At 36.0% G+C, this 15,779-nt stretch overlaps 1 non-coding gene across 1 annotated transcript; it reads left to right on the top strand.

Moving 5' to 3' along the window:
* Positions 1-15,333: 15,333 nt before the first annotated feature.
* On the top strand, positions 15,334-15,407 carry TRNAI-UAU (transfer RNA isoleucine (anticodon UAU)). Its single transcript has one exon. It is a non-coding gene; the product is annotated as a tRNA-Ile (tRNA).
* Positions 15,408-15,779: the final 372 nt, after the last annotated feature.

Raw genomic sequence — 15,779 nt, 5'->3', positions numbered from 1 at the left:
CCATCCTTTTGTAAGTCGATTGCTTCATGCATCGCCATTTCTCTTGTAAGTTGATTGCTTCATGCATCTCCATCTACCTGTAAGTCGATTGCTTCATGCATCACCATCCACCCTTTACCCCACTCCTCTTCTTGCTCAATTCGTCGATTCTTGTTCCGTTTTGGTAGCACCCATTAGGTAGAACCCTTTGTATGATAACATAGGTAGGATTCCATTATTTCCTTGTATGATAACATAGGTAGGATTCCTTTATTTCCTTGTATGATAACATAGGTAGAATTCCTTCATTCTTTTGTATGATAACATAGGTAGAATTCCTTCATTCTTTTGTATGATAACATAGGTAGAATTCCCTCTTTCTTTGCATGCTAACATTAGGTAGATATTCCCATTTGTAAATCCTAACTCATAGGTTCACATTGTATGACAACTCTAGGGCAGAGCTTCCCCATTTTTTAGACCTTCCGTGCGTCTCTGATCCTGTGGCATGTCAGTCCGTTCTATTGCAAAGAGGTAACTGCCTAAGACTTAATTCAGCGAGCTGCGACACCTACTGCTAGGACGTGAACACATTGCCCACTTTCCTTTGACACAACTAGTGTCCTCCTTTGTAAGTCCATGTTCAAATGGCAATCCTTAACCCCTAGTTAGCCGAACTACGGCAACTCTGATTCTCATGTTCAGATGAGATACGTAGGCACGAGACGCGATGTCTTACCGAGTTTTTGACTGACAACTAACAACTAATCCTTGTTTGCTTTCTCCCTTGTTGCGATTCTTTTTTCTCGCCCTCGTTGCGATCGAGACCCTTCCCTTTCTCTTGCCCTAGTCGCAATCGAGACCCTTGTTCCCGTAGTTAGCTGAACTACATTTTGCTCTGATTCTCATTCTAGATGAGATACGTAGGCATAATATGTGATGTCTTAGCGAGCACACTCCTCTTTAGCCCATAGGTAGCCGAGCTACGAAGACTCTAGTTCTCATACTCAGATGAGATACGTATGCAGTGGATGCGACATCCGTGCGAGTCATCTTCTTTTGACCCTCTTTTAGTAAATAGTACCTTAGATAAACACACACCCTTTAGATAAGAATAACAAGAGTGGATCCCGTAGAGTACTACGGATGCGTAGGGGTGCTAATACCTTCCCTTCGCATAATCGACTCCCGAACCCAAGATTTGGTTGCAAGACCTTGTCTTTTCCTTTCCTTTCTTCAGGTTTTCTTCAAGCGTTTCCTTTCCCTCCTTTGGGATAAATAACGCACGGTGGTGACTCTTCTGTCATTTCTTTTCTCGCCGGTTGTTTTTTCGCATTTCTATTTTTTAGGTTGCGACACAACCTCAACTCAACCCTCGAGGGCAAGCTAACGTTATCACATTACAAAGTGGGACCGCTTACGAAGGGCCTCGTAACCCAGCAATGAGCGAGTCCAAGGCTTCTAATACCTACCAACCAAGAAGAGGAACCAGTGGAACCCGAAAAACAAACCGACCAAGAAGGAGAAGCCAAGGACAAAACTTACAAACCACCAATCCCATATCCGCAAAGACTTAAACAAACTAAAATCAATAACTAGTACCAAAAATTTATAAAAGTAATAGAGAAGCTTCATGTAGAGATTCCTTTCACCGAAGCCATCACCCATATTCCATCTTACGCCAAATTTCTCAAAGACATCTTAACCAACAAGCATAGGCTTGACGATCCCAAACCCTTGGAATGCAACTTTATTTCCGAGAATAAACTTGCTAAAAAGGAGAAAGACCTTGGTAGTTTTTCTATACCTTGCATTCTAGGGAGTCATGTGATCGACAAAGCTTTCCTAGACTTAGGCGCTAGTGTAAGTTTAATGCCCTTAGCTGTGTGTAAAAGGTTAAACTTAGGAGAATTACAACCGACTAAGATGTCCCTCCAATTAGACGATAGATCTGTTAAGAATCCTGTAGGCATATTAGAAGACATCCCCGTTAGGATCGCTCAACTTTATATCCCGACAGACTTTGTGGTCATGGATATCAAGAAGACAACGATATCCCTATCCTTTTAGGTAGACCATTTTTATCAACACTCAGGGCCATAATAGATGTTAAAAGAGGAAAATTAACTATCGAAGTAGGAGATGAAAATATAAAGTTTATTCTTTCAAAGTTCCTGATGGCACCAATCATAGGAGATGCATGTTATGCGATTGATATCTTAGATGAATGCATAAGGGAATTTGATCAAGAAGAACCTAAGATCGAACCATTTCCAAACCCGAATGAAAAGGATGAAGAGCTAAAGGAAACGAAACCTCACACTAACGAATGTTTGGCCCTTACTCCTGACCTTTCACCAGACTCTCAAAAACCAACTCAAAAACTTAAGGAATTGCCCAAGAACCTAAGATACAAGTTTTTGGATAAAGAAATAAACCGCCCAGTAATAGTTAGTGCCACCTTAAACCAAGACGAGACAAACCAACTCTTGAATGTTTTACGAAGATACCCCTCTGCCTTAGGATACAACATCTCTGATTTAAAAGGTATAAGCCCGTCTGTGTGTATGCACAGGATATCGCTAGAGGGGGATTCAAAACCTTCCAGAGAACATCAGAGAAGAATCAACCCTATAATGAGTGAGGTGGTAAAGAAGGAAGTCCTTAAACTGCTAGAAGTTGGTATAATCTATCAGATCTCTGATAGTAAATGGGTAAGTCCTGTACATGTGGTACCCAAAAAGGGAGGCATCACAGTCGTGCAGAACGAGAAGGGCGAGCATGTGGCTAAACGTATAGAAGGCGGATGACGTATGTGCATAGACTATAGGAAACTCAATAAGGCAACTAGGAAAGACCATTTCCCCTTCCATTCATAGATCAAATGCTTGAGCGTCTTGCCAGACACTCTTACTTTTGTTATCTGGATGGATATTCTGGATTTTTCCAAATACCCATACACCCCGAGGATCAAGAGAAAACAACCTTCACCTGTCCTTACGGAACGTTTGCTTACAGACGAATGTTATTTGGACTCTGCAATGCGCCAGCTACTTTCCAACGTTGTATGATGTTAATCTTCGCAGATTATCTCGACGGAATTATGGAAGTGTTCATGGATGATTTCTCGGTATGTGGGTTTGACTTTGAGAATTGCCTCATTAATCTTGAGAAAATCCTAGAAAGATACGTAGAAGTTAACCTTGTATTAAACTGGGAGAAGTGTCACTTTATGGTTAAAGAAGACATAGTGTTAGGACATATAATATCTGAAAGAGGCATTGAGGTCGACAAAGTAAATATAGAAGTTATAGAAAACCTTAACCCTCCTAAGACAGTTAGAGAAGTCCGTAGTTTTCTTGGACACGCCGGTTTCTACCGACGCTTCATCAAAGATTTCTCTAAATAACAAAACCCCTGACCGGCCTTCTGATGAAAGACCTTGAATTCATTTTCAATGAAAAATGTATCGAAGCCTTTAATCATTTAAAACAAGCACTAATTTCAGCACCCATTTTACAAACTCTGGATTGGACTCAACCCTTTGAAATAATGTGTGATGCTAGCGATTTCGCTATAGGAGCTGTTTTAGGACAAAGAAAAGATAAGAAATTACATGTAATATATTACGCTAGTAGAACCCTAAATGCCGCTCAACTAAATTATACAACAACAAAGAAGGAACTCCTAGCTGTAGTTTTTGCAATTGATAAATTTAGGTCTTATCTTGTCGGATCTAAGATTATAGTCTATACAGACCATGCAGCTATCTGTTACCTTCTAAGCAAAAAGGATGCGAAACCTAGGTTACTCAGATGGATCCTTTTGCTATAAGAGTTCGACTTAGATATTCGAGACAAAAAAGGAACAAAAAACGTAGTTACTGACCATCTTTCCAGACTAGAGCATTTGAAGCCAGACCGTTTACCTATAAATGATGATTTCACCTATGACAAATTGATAGCCAAGTTAGATATCGTTCCCCTTGAACCTGATAGAGACAACTTTGGGACAGTTTCAGAAGTTAGCAGAGTACCATGGCACGCTGATTTTGTGAATTATCTAGCCGCTGATATCATACCACCTGACCTCAATTATCAACAAAAGAAGAAGTTATTTAAAGACGTAAGACATTTATATTGGGATGAACCACTCCTTTTCAAAAGAGGAACAAATAACATCTTTCGACGTTGCGTCCCGGAAGAAGTTAGAAATATCATAGAGCATTGTCAATCTTCACCTTATGGTGGACATTCAAGCACAACCAAGACATACGCTAAGATCCTTCAAGCTGGTCTTTATTGGCCAACACTATGGCATGATGTCCATACTTATATTGTCCAATATGACCGGTGCCAGCGCGTTGGAAACATCTCAATACGCGACGAAATGCCTTTGAAGAACATCCAAGAAGTGGAATCATTTGATGTTTGGGGTATTGATTTCATGGGATATTTTCCATCTTCGATGGGAAACAAGTATATTTTGGTAGCCATCGACTATGTGTCCAAATGGATAGAAGTTATAGCTACACCCACCAACGACACGAGAGTAGTCATCAAGATGTTTAAAAATAATATTTTCCCCATATTTGGAGTACCATGACTTGTCATAAGTGATGGTGGATCACATTTTATATCCAGGATATTCGATAAACTCTTAAGAAAGTATGGAGTAAAACACAGAGTAACAACACCATATCATCCCCAGACTAATGGTCAAGTGGAAGTATCTAACAGAGAGATTAAGCAAATCTTGGAAAAAACTGTTTCAATATCCAGAAAAGATTGGTCTGAAAAGCTAACAAAAGCATTGTGGGCTTACAGAACTGCTTATAAAACCCCTATTGGAACTACACCATACCATTTAGTCTATGGAAAGTCATGCCACTTACCTTTTGAACTTAAGCACAAAGCATATTGGGCCATCAAGACCCTGAATTTGGATTACCTAGCATCTGGCGAGAAGCGAATCCTCGATATCCATAAATTGGAGGAACTCTGCCAAAACGCTTACGAGAATACCATTGTATACAAAGAAAGAACCAAAGCATGACATGACAAAAGGATTGTGAAAAAGAACTTTAATATAGGCGACTCTGTTCTCCTTTTCAATTCCAGATTACGACTTTTTCCAGGTAAGCTGCGTTCGAGATGGACATGCCCCATTAAGGTTTCCAAAATCCTAAAATCTGGAGCAGTTGAAATCTGGAACAATTCCTATAATCCGTTTGTGGTAAATGGACAAATACTGAAGCAATATCAAGGAGGTGACATCCCCTCAGAATGCCCTGGCCATACTCTGATCGACCCTCCGATTCCTACCTCTGATATATAAAGTTCAAATCGTCAAGCTAACGACGTTAAACAAGCGCTGCATGGGAGGCAACTCATGATTTCTTTTCCCTTTACTTCACTTTTACTATTTCGATTTATATTTTCATTTTTTTATATAAAAAAAGACTGATAATATGAGTTTTATGGTGTCCTCCTAGCAGCGTACTGAGCAAGCACATCGGACTATCACAGAGTCCTTGCTTGCGATCACTAATGAGCACCATCGCCAGCAACAGGCTAATGAGCGTCACTTCACACTTATCGAGGCCAACCAGGGGTCTCTCTTAGGTCGCTCTAGGCAGCTGCAGGAAGGTCTTAGTACTCGTAGCAGGAGTCGTCGACCCAGGCATCCTGACCAGGGCGGTGACGGTACCGGTGATCAACCATAGTTCTCTCTTTCAGGTTACTCCTACCCTATCTCATATCGAAACATTGAGGATAATGTTCGGTTTAAGTGTGGGAGGAGATTTTTATCGCTTTCCTTTATTTTCAGTATGTTTTATTTTTAGTATGTTTTGTGTGTTTTAGTTGTTTGCTTTTCTTTTCAATAAAATAATATGTGTTTGATGAGTGATCTGTGTGGTGTATCCATACTTCTCCCATTTCTTTAGCCTTACCAAAAAATTTGTGAGCAAAGAAAACAGTGTATTTTGAATATTCAGGCTATAAGACAGGTTTATGACGGGATGTAAAAGACTTGGGAAAACTTTTTCTAAATATCGATATTGTCTTAACACCGTATGCTTCATGATTATAAGAGTCGATCCCGATACCCCGTATGATGTGGCCCGAATTTTTGTTCCAAATAAGTCCTTAAGTAATTTATCCTTACAGTCAGCTCCGGCTTAAGCATGCTCTACGTAGGGGACCGATGAAAATAAGTGAATGATAACAAAAATTCCTGCTTTGTTCTCTAGTTGTATGAAAATCCGGGCTAGGTGACTCTCACACGGTCATTTAACCCAGCAAAATAAAGACATTTGCGAAACATGCAGAAGAAAAATAATATATATATATATATATATATATATATATATATATATATATATATATATATATATATATATATATATATATATATATATATATATATATATATATATATATATATATATATAATGATATGCCTATTGTTGGTTAGTTCAGAGGTATCTAGTGCTGAACTTGGTAGGGTGGATTACGATCCAATCCCCCACAACTACAAATTGGGTTAAATAAAGGGGTTACACCAACTTATATACCAGAGCCCCATGCTTAAGATCATAATCACTAACCGGTCACCTTACTATGAGTATGTACGGATAACGGGCTTAATGTGATTGCACCTGAATGAAAAGGACTTGAAGAAGATGAAAAGAAGGCCTAGGTATGGTGGGGTGATGTGGATTGATTTGTATAGGAACGAAGCCTATGACCGCATTTGTGGGAAGTGTCACTACAATATCCTTAGTTCGATACGTTAGTACCTATCGATACATTCCTTGAATGAACTTATAAGCCTTTTTGCCTTGAATTAACTCTGGTTGATACTGTTTTTCTTGCATGAGCTATAAAAGAGTTTTGCTTGAGGCCAAGCAAATGTTTAAGTGTGGGAGAATTTGATCACACTGAATCACACCGCGTTTTTGACTCGGATTTCACATATTTATTAGGTCTTTATTATCATTTTGCTTGTGTTATGCTCTCTTTTATATTGTTTTCATATATTTAGCTCTATCGGTACCTTTTTAGAAGAAACGAAGCAAAAAGACCAAAAATTAGGGTTTTTCGGAAAATGTTGTACACATGGCGTTATCCATGGCAGCCTCTATGGGAGAAGCCATGACACATCTGCCCTCAACCAGGAGGAAACTGCCACGATCCCATGAACTTTCCCATTCACACACATGGCGGGCACCATGAAGGGGTGGTGGGCGCCACCTTTGCATTTCACGTTCCCACTAAGGAGAAGTTGAAGGGCATCATGGTCTTTGCATGCTGCTGAGTTCCTCTATAAATAGGTCGTTCTAGTTCATTTCCAAATCATCCAACTTAGTTTACAACACTAAGACTATATTATCATCTGCAAAAGTGGTAATCCGTCACATCGAGGGGTTATCGCACCTTAGTGAGATTGAGTTGGAGCACTTTGATTTTGCTGTCGTCTTTATCTTCAAAGTCAAAGGTTTATTTTCCTTGTACCAGATTTAAAGCCTCCATTTGGAGCAGGTTCTAATTTAATCGCTTTTATTTATTTTACTTGTCATTTACTTTATTTAATTTCTTGTCACGCTTTACTTTACTTAATTTCTTGTCATGCTTTACTTTATTTAATTTCCTGTCATTGTCTTTACTTTATTTAAATTTCTCGCCACTATCTTTATCGCTCGTTTTTATTATTTTACACGCTTTACTTGTTCTTTACGCCTTACATTCTAAACAACTTTTCATCATGATCAATATCGTTGTGTTTGTTTGTATTACCATGTCTGGCTAAATCTTTCAAAGGTTAGAATGTAAGGATCGCAGTTAAAGAGATGTTTCACATATTGCATCTGTAGAAATGCTTTAAGGGCTGTTTTGATTCTTAATTTGAGTTTTCTAAAACAAACTTGGTTAATTTTAACTACTCAAGGAGTGCGAAAGCACCCTGGCTTAGTAACTAGGAACTTTTATCACTTTAAGGAAAAACGATTTTTGAAACTATTTTCAGACGCGTTGATAGATTTAAAATCAGGAAACTCCTTGGGTAAACTTTCCAAATCAAAATCACTTTTCAACTAAGTTTACGAGTCTTATTTCTTTAAAATAAGTTTACTACTTTAGCGTTCTGCGCACCTTTTATAAGTGACAATAAAAGGCCTTAATTTAAGGGTAAACTCGGTTCTGAATACGCGAAAGCGACAATTTCTGTTAAATGGATTCTTTTCAAGAGTAGAAAATATTTCCCCATAAGTAATTCTATTTAGACAATCGAAGCATCATTTAACTGACATGAAATACATTCAAGCCTATCTTTATCTGCAATGTATTTATCATTTTCTTTATTTACTGTTATTTTGTGACATCAATATCTCATTTGTACCGCCTTAGATAAACATCATAATAATAGTAGTAATCGATAGATTGATGATTTGGTCTCTGTGGGATCGACATTCTTTTATATTACTCTGACGCGATTCGTGCATGTAACGGGAAATTCATGATCATCAAGCTATTTACAAACTAGAGATCAATTAACAAGAGTCGCCACCGCGCTTTTATTGTTTCCAAGGGAAAAGGGAAAAAGTACGAACAAAACCCAATAAGTAAGAAGTTTTCAAATAAAAACTAATAAAAGTCAGAGATCACAGGTAAGGGGGTTGGTTACACAGAGGGAATGTGTTAGCACCCAAAGTGTCCTAGGTACTCCTAGGGAGCCCTTTTTGTGTGCATATGTATTTTGTACAAAGTGACGTTTACAAACAAATAGAATGGGGGGATGAGAAAAGAATTCATTAATTATATTTTTGTTTGTCAAGACCTTCAGTCTTGTGCCTACGTACCAACATAAAAATGAGGGATCAAAACCTCGTAGTCCGTGCTACAAATTTCAAAATGGATGCATTGATTTTAACAAAATTTAAGTTTGAAAGGCACAAAGGCCTAAAATGTTTTGAATGGGTTAGTTCTTTTTTGTCTTTTTTGAAAGTTTAAGTCAAGTATAATTAAGTTTGTTTACAAGTTTGATTTAAGAAAATAAGTTTGAAAATGCAATGGCATAAGGCCAAAGTTTCTATCCTTTTTGCAAAAAGTGGTCAAAGTTTAAAACAAAAGTAGTTCACACAAAGAAGGTTTTAAAAATGGAGGGAGAGATTTTGAAATTAAAGAAGTCGGGAGAAGATGAAGAGACTACCCTATGCACAAAAGTTTAAAAGTTTAAAATTGAAAAGTTCTGACCAAATGGGTAGCTATACAATAGACAAGTATGTCAATAGAAACCTGTAAGACCCCAATTTTGATCCTAAGATCCCTCATGGCATCATAACCCTACATTTGCATAGCCTCAAGGATCATAAGCATCTTGGTTCCCTTAGCCTTTGGTTAGGACCTCTTGTGAGTTGGTTTGAGATCACCGAGCATGCTTAAATTGTATATTATTGCTTTTCATCATTTTATTCACTAACCAAAAGCACAAAAATATGTCACTAACATATCTTGTTTGTAGCTTGAGCAGTCACATGGTCTAAAGCTTCTAGGAGATCCTATGTGCATTGATATGACCAAGAGAAGATGAAGGCAAAAATGGAAATGGTTCCCAAAGCTCTCATTCATCAAATATTCCTCCCAAGTATCTCAATTCACCATTTTGATCAAAGCAAATCAAAGGGGTTTGAGGTTTGTTTCCCAAGGAAACCCTAATTCATCTGTTCATCAACTGTGCCTTGCTCATGAAGCAACCTCAACCCATGGTCAAATACAATCAAGGGAAGTTCTTTAATTCATAATTTCATGCATATTTGAACTTATTTAAGTTTCCTCAATCATCAATTCATCAAGATATGAGGTTTGGACTTGAGAAGTTGATCAGTCAATTCATCTGACAATCTTGAAATGCACTGAGACCTAATGTTTTATGTGTTGGCCAAATGGAGATGACCCCAAGAGAAAAAAGTCTCTTAAGGACCATATGAACAACTTTCATGTTCATCAAAAATTTATTTGAAGCTTGGAAGGTCATCATCCATTCCAAGACATTATAGGTCATTTTGACTGAAACCCTAATTTTGGGTCAACTTCCCAAGGACATAACTCATTAATTTTTCATGATTTGGAGGTGAGACCAAGTGCATTGGAAATATTAATATTTCTACTTCAAATTTTATGTTGAACAAAATTGCAAAATCTCAAAATAAATATATGTGATAATGCAAAACATTATAGGTCACTTTGGACCAAATGAATTGAAATGTGAAAAAGTCCAACTTCAAGTGCCCATTACATCTTCATCAAAAATCCAAATTATGCAAAATATAAGTAAAAATTGATTGCCTTGAAAATATCTACAACTTTCATGTTGAAGATTTTGTCATTTGGAGCTTGCATCAGTAAGACAGAAGGGCTTGAACTTTGGCCAATTTTAAAAATTCCACATATGCATGTTTTGCACCCTACACTTCAAGTTCAATTTCCATTGATTTCTAAGGCCCAAATGGAGTTTTGATCAACATGACATTTGTTCCTTATGCAACAAGCTTTCCAACCATTACTCATAAGGTTGCATTTTAATTTTGGACATGGCATTTTCGAAGACTTCAATGTAAAAGTGCATTTTGTGAAAATCATTTCAAATGCCATGCATGAGCTCATACAGTCCAATCTGCACGTCCATTCTCATTCCCTTTGACATAAGCTTGCAATTCCAAGTGGAATTGGGCCCTCCATGCGCCTGTACAGGCCCATGCATGGAGGCCCTTTCCATTCATGCAAGTTTTGATTCATGCATTCAGCATTGCTTCAGCTATAAATACAAGGCCTTGGCTTCATAATTTCTCAACCTTAAGGCGCCCCAATTGCTGCTGAACTCAAAACTCAACCCTCACTAAAGGAACTATTGCATTTCTCTTCAAATTTTTCAGATCTGAATTTTGATTTCATTGATCAATCGTCAGATCTCAAAGTTCCTAAACCTTCTCTACTTGATCCATAGTGCTTACTGTTTGCAAAAGAATCCAAAGATCTTGACTCAAATCCTTGCAATTCAAAGGTTTTCTTCAACTGAATTTTGCTTCGAACCAGCTTGTATAGTGTTCCATTTGCTTTGTTATTGTGTGATTTGAAGTCCTCTGCATAGAGGCAACATTATTGTGCTTTCAATTTTTGAAAATCATGAAGTTCATATGAACACCACAGAATTTTCACCTCTGATTTCTCTCAATCTAGAGATCTAGAGTGGAATTGAATGGTACAGGGGTGATGCAAATCACCCCAGCTTTCGAATGATACCTGGATCGTGCATTTTGGTTAACTTTTTTTTCCTCTGCAATTTTTGAACCTCGCCGGAGCTGGCCGGATAAGACGGTAGCGCTGGTCACCGTCTGTTCTCCAGATTTCATCAAGACCGTTCGTTCATGTTTCCAGATGCAATCTCACGCGTCCTTTGTTATGACTTTTTTTAATGCTCCATGTGACTCGTTTGACTCACGTGTTTGGTAGGCGCGCGTTGTGATCCACATGATGTGCCAGCTCAATTAATGAGCTCAGATCCAACGCTCCACGCTTTTTCTCATTTTCTATTTTTTGATTTTAATTTCTTTTATTTATTTTAATTCCATTTTATTTTAAAAATTCATATCTCTCTCATTATTGGTCCAAAAATTATGGGACCATTTTCGTTCTTCTCCTTTTAATTTCTACTTTCTAAAAATGATTTTAATTTTTTTAATTTTATCATTTGATATTTTTTAGTAATTTTCTCTTTTCTGGTTATTTTTAATTCATTTTAAATAGTTTTTGATATCCAAAAAATACAAAAATATTTTTCTAACCTTTTTGAATGATGATAGATCTATGAAAAATATTCTCATCAATTTATTAATTGATTTGAGATTTATTTGAGAATTTAGTTCAATTAGGTTATTTTTATGCATTTTTAATTGATTTAAAATAGTTTCTGACTTTTATAAATGTTGAAATTTTTTGTCAAACTTTCTTTGACCTTGTTGAACTTGGGATAATTCACTTGGACTTTTCAAAGTTGATTTGAAGTGAGTTTGAAGTTTGACCTTTCTTTATTATTTTAATTCAAGTTTTATTTTAAATATTAAAAATGCCAAAAATATTTTATTTGTTTCTTGACTTCTAATTCTCATTTTGCTTATGTTTTCTATTGTTTGACCTTGATCTTCTCTATCTTTGGTCAACACTTGTTGATTATTACATACCATTTCCATTAATGCACTTTAATTCTTCATATTCTTCTTCTCCTTCTTCTTTTTCTTTTTTGATCAATGAGTTAAAGATTGGTGGTTAGCATTGATTAGGGAGGTTTAATCTTCCTTTATTCAAATCTAATTCATCTTTATCATAGATCAAGTGAACGACTTTGCATTAAGGATAGATTGCTTCCTAAATCATGCAAAGAACCTAAATCAATACAAGATCATTTCTCATCTTCTTTTTGGCATGACAAGTTGTTGGAGTTTGATTCACTAATAAAGACCTCTAACTTATGTTGTTGCCTACATTATTATTGACCGGCCTCACATAGTTGTGACTTCTACATAAGTCCAATTACGATTGTTTAACATAGCGCTAAATTTGCCTTATGGCACACTAACTATTAACACTGACCATTAACTATTAACATTTAATTCTTGCACTTTACATTTATGCAATTTACTATTCTTGTACATATTATTCATTTGTTTTGCTCTTTGCTCACTTGAGCACATGTTTATGTTAATGCAATTTGCCCTTTGCTCACTTGAGAACATAATTGTGTATATATTATTGTGCTTGTGTTTTGTTTTGATTGTTGTGGACCAAATGCAAAGAAATGGACAAATGGACTTAGTTTCTAGGACATTCCCTATGAAAAATTGGAGTAAGAGGACCTTAATGAGGAAGATGGATTAGAAGGACCAAACCTCTAAACTCACTATTGTCCATTCTTGATTTACTTCATAAGACTCTTTGATGTGTGTGCGCTTTTGTGCTAGGGGATCCTATGAGAACTCAACTTTAAGAATCATTGCCATGTTCATCCAAAGTGAAAGATACAAGAGGCATTGGGGATCTTCTAAGAAGCTTGTTTGATTATGTTGATTGCTTGAGCTTACAATTATTTTGCTTGCATATTACAAAGGATGGGAGCTACTTGGATAATCAATATGATCTCAAGAGAGGAACTCCATTTGTGGTCTTGTTTCTTATCCCTCATCTCTTGTATGATTAGGACTTTAGCCATTCTTCTTCTTCCCCCCACTCTAACCCGAGCCAAAACTTTTTGTGCAAACAGTTAACACTTCTTTTCAAACATTAGAAACCTAAGCCTTATGCTTTTGATTTTCAAACTTTCTTTTCATAACACTTATTTTGAATTGAATCTTTAAATCAACTTTGACCATATTTTGTAAATACTTTTCATTGGTAAATACCACTCATTCAAATACCTTTTTTGTGGTTTCAATGGCCACTCTCTTAATCAAAACTTTTTCATAACCTTTAGCTATTAGGTTTGAGTTATCCTTGAGGTAGATGTAATACTCACCTATATCCTTAGTGATGGACAATGAGTCTTCCATGCTTATTATAGGGTTAACCCCGCACTAGCATGTTGAAGTTATCCTCACATGGTGGATTTGTGGTTTTAGGTTGAGTTTTCTCCCTTGGCTAACAAAAGACCTTAAGGCTTTTGGACCAATCAATTCACCAACTTGTTTTGAGATTTTTACCCCGAACTACGAGGTTTTGATCCTAATCTTTTTTTAAGATGGTACGTAGGCAATGGGTTTATCCATCCAAACACGAAATGTAAATAACTTGTATATTCTCTTCTCATCTCTTCAATCATGTTTGCACAAACAACTTTCACAAAATACCAACCTTACAACAAATGTGAAAAGAGCTCCCTAGGAGTACCTAGGATATTTTGGGTGCTTAAAACCTTCCCATTGCATAACCAACCCCCTTACCCCGATCTCTGACATTTTTACTAGTTTTTGATTCGATAAAACTTTTAGGTTTTTGTTCGCTTTCTAACCATTTCTTTGGATAAATAGAAGTGCGATGGCGACTCGACTTGTATGGTTTACCTTAGATTTAGTCAATATCTCTAATGGTAACGAATATCCCGCTACAGAAACTATGGAAGAAATTTATATAAAAAAATTATATGGGTTAATCTTGATGACTAGAAGCTAGTCTATCCTTCTTATACTTGAGATATTTAAACTATAATTAAACTTGATTATATATAACCAATAAGATAATCAAAACATTGTTTTCCTTGTATCACACTAGATCATTTTCTTACCTTACAAGTGTAGAGACTTATTTTCCTTACACCTTTGAACGAATTTCTTGCCTCACACTAGAGGACTTTAAAAATTATAAAAATGTTTATTTACAACAACCGATACATAATGGTAAACTCATTAAAGCTCGAGTGTGAATGTTCAACTTTCCTAAAAAAATAAAGAATAAAAGACACTTGTATCTTGTTGTCTATTGTTTGGTATTATTACAATGATTTGAAAAGCTTACAGAACTAAATCAAAAGGTTGTTGAATAGCTCAAAAGTATTTAAAATGGTGTGTTTTGGTCACCTTCAACACTCAAATTTGATTCTCTTATCTACAAATTAAATATTTAATTTTTAAATCATTTGTCCTTGCAAATCATGTGTCTGTTGATAATAGAGTCTTTGGAATTGTAATATATGTATGGAAACGTATCCTTTCGTTCCTTATGCTGAAACAAATGTCATGATGTGACCGTTGAGAGAATAATCTATGTGGTGGCATAGCATAGCAGACGTCTGTCATCTAAAAATATGTGATAATCTCTTCGTCTAGGCATATGTAATTAATTCTTTGTCTGGGCACAAGTGACAAGTTCTTCGTCTAAGAAAGTGAGGTCACTTAGCATTGAGTATATATGATCATCTTTTGTCCGTGTACATATGATCATGTTTTTCTTGTGGTACATATGATCATTTTCTTTTAGGGGGGGTAGAATAATTTCTTTTATTTTAGTGCAAATGGTCATGCAGTCAAACTTGTTAACTCTAACACAAATATCTCTAATTTTCGTAGAACACTGTAAGTTGTTATACACATGGAAACAAACTCATTAAAGTACTAATTATTCTCAATTTTGTTATTATCATCAAAACTCCACAATTAGAGGTGTATGTTCTTCAAACCATATTTGGTTTAACACCTATAACTATTTTTTTATTGTTCCTTATAAATCAATTCCTAGATCATACAATTTTTTCGTTAAATTTAATTATGAATTTTTTTAATTTTATAATATTTAATGAAATTTATGAATTGGTCCCGTAGCTCAGTTGGTTAGAGCGTTGGTCTTATGAGCCGAAGGTCGCGGGTTCGAGCCCCGCCGGGACCAATTCTTTTTGGTTTTATGATGTTACCTACCCATTTTTAATGATAAGCCTATATGATTGTATAATTTGTATTTGAAGATGTTAGATTAATCTATAACTTCACTTTTGAATACAAATCAAATTAACAAAATTTCTTATTTTAGGTTTAACGAGTGTGTTCACACTACATAAATGATAATTCATTTATATTGAGCTATTTAATTGCTTAATATTTGAATTATTTATCAATTTTTTTCATTTATAAGATTAATTCTTTGTATTGTATTTGCATTCAGTGTATTCACGCTAGATGTATACACCCTTGGGGATGATGAAGCCGCTTTGAGGAAACCATAAATAATCACCCTTGATTATCTGTTTAAATAAAATAAAGA

The sequence above is a fragment of the Lathyrus oleraceus genome, chromosome 5 (genome assembly GCF_024323335.1).
Source record: "Lathyrus oleraceus cultivar Zhongwan6 chromosome 5, CAAS_Psat_ZW6_1.0, whole genome shotgun sequence".
Lineage (NCBI taxonomy): Eukaryota > Viridiplantae > Streptophyta > Magnoliopsida > Fabales > Fabaceae > Lathyrus > Lathyrus oleraceus.
Note: the sequence above shows the minus strand (reverse complement) of the source record. Positions and strands in the feature narration are given on the sequence as shown.